The 2121-nt window shown below is 46.9% G+C and overlaps 1 pseudogene; it reads left to right on the forward strand.

Annotated features, from left to right (window-relative positions):
• Positions 1-646: 646 nt before the first annotated feature.
• Positions 647-1427, forward strand: LOC103584465 (annotated as a pseudogene).
• The last annotated feature ends 694 nt before the right edge of the window (positions 1428-2121 follow it).

The raw sequence follows: 2121 nt of genomic DNA on the forward strand, positions 1-2121 counted from the left end.
GGTCCGAGTTAAAAAGTGAAAAGCCTTCTTTTTTCTTTTTCTTTTCCTCATATTTGTAACCAATGAGAGAGCTGACAATGCAGCCACTCTTCCTGAGAGTCCACTATAGGCACAGCCCTGCAATGGGAAGCCAAAGCTTTTACAGGGTCCTTAATGAGCAGGAAAACAAAGTGCTCACATGGGATCTAACAGGCACCCACTTGAGTAACAGAAAAAAATCTGTCATCCAGGGCTAATGGCTCATCACATGGGGCTGATGGCCCCGTCTTCCTTCTTCCTGTCAGCGGCAGAGCAGATGGGTCATGTGACAGGTCCACTTCAACCAGGAGCATGGGACCTGGTGTGCCCTTTCACCTTAACAGAATTCAGGCACCACCAAAGAATCCATGACAGGCAGATGGGTTTTGGAAGCACCCATAAGATCTTATAAGAGGGACTGTCAGAGTTTATTGATATGAAACCTTCATCAAGGACACCACAAATAAAAATCAAACATCCAGACAGTGATTCAAAACCACAGTTAGTTCTAAACATTAGTGAGCCAGCCAAAGGGTGACTGAAGTTAAACACTGAATTAAGAAAGCCTCTTTCCTTAACTTCATTTTCCTCCCCTTTAGAACTTTAATTCTTGGGGCATCTTGGGCAGCTGGAGCGGAAAAAGGTGGTTCCGGCCTCTGCTGTCGTGAAGCAGCAGGAGGCCACGAAGGTGGTAAATGCCCTGCCGGAGAAAAGGCCCAAGAACTGTGGCATTGGAAAGGATATCCAGTCCAAAGGGGAGCTCACCTGCTTTGTCAAATGGCCCTGCTACATCTGGCTGCAGTGACAAAGGGCTGTCCTCTATAAGTGGCTGACAGTGCCTCCCATGATGAGCCAGCTCACCCAGAGCCTGGACTGCCAAACGGCTACTCAACTGCTCGAGCTGCTCCATGAGTACCAACCAGGGACAAAGCAAGAGAAGCAGCAGAGACTGTTGGCCCGGGCTGAGAAGAAAGCTGCTGGCAAGGGGGATGTCCCTACTGAGGTCACCTGTCCTTTGAGCAGCAGTTAATGCTGGCCCCACCTTGGTGGAGAGGAATAAGGCTCAGCTGGTGGTGACTGCACCTGCCGTGGTTCCCCCTGAGCTGCTTGTTTTCCTCCTTGCCTGTGCCATGAGCTGGGGGCTCACTGCTTTATTATCCAGGGGCAGGCCAGACTGGGACGTCTAGCCCACAGGAAGACCTGCAGCACCGCTGCCTTCACACAGGTTAACTTGGAGGATCGAGGTGCTCTGGCTAAGCTAGGGGAAGCTATCGGGACCAGTTACAGTGACAGATATGATGAGATCTGCTGTCACTTGGGGAGGCAGTGTCCTGGGTTCAGTATCTGTGGCTCACACTGCCAAGCTAGGAAAGGCAAAAGCCAAAGAACTTGCCACTAAATTGGGTTGAGTGGAACTGTTGAGTTTTCTGTACATAAAAATGATAAATATTTTCCTTCAAAAAAACCACAAAAACCAAAAGAACTGAAATTCTTCATTTTGGAGACTCACAGCAGTATAACAACGTTATTCCACATCTGAAACCAAGAACATTAAGCACAACAAGGCTAAGAGGAACCACAGCCTCGGTGAAGCCCAGGCTGTTTCTTGACAGAGGGAGAGATTTCCTCAGCAGTTGCAAGGCTGTGCCTCCGGTGAACAAAGGTGGTGCTCGCTCTTTCTCAGCCCTGAAGACATAAGATGAAAATCCCAAATTCTAGGACTTCAAAATGTTTCAGATACAAGGACAGGCTGTCATTCTTGGACCTCATCTAGTCCACCATTCTCTCTTATCTTATGAATAAGATTCACGAAGATAAGATACTTGCCAAGGTAACCTTGCCGGCTTAGGGCAAATTACCTCCAAGTTCTCCCAAGTCCCTGGTCCAAAGTTTTTCCTACCATATCAAAAAGTCATTTACTTCAAGCTATTACTTCCTTGTAAGTATATTTATTGGATACATTTATGCATAATGTTGTAGAACCTTTTAGCATGGATTTAACAAATTCATTTTTTTCCCCTAAGACAATGACCACCAGTCTCTAGGAAATCCAGGGGACAAATCTCACTCCATTAGAGAAGCTATACCTTATTTGCTTTTCTG

Source organism: Galeopterus variegatus, unplaced genomic scaffold, assembly GCF_000696425.1.
Source record: "Galeopterus variegatus unplaced genomic scaffold, G_variegatus-3.0.2 Scaffold58911, whole genome shotgun sequence".
NCBI classification, from domain to species: Eukaryota; Metazoa; Chordata; class Mammalia; order Dermoptera; family Cynocephalidae; genus Galeopterus; species Galeopterus variegatus.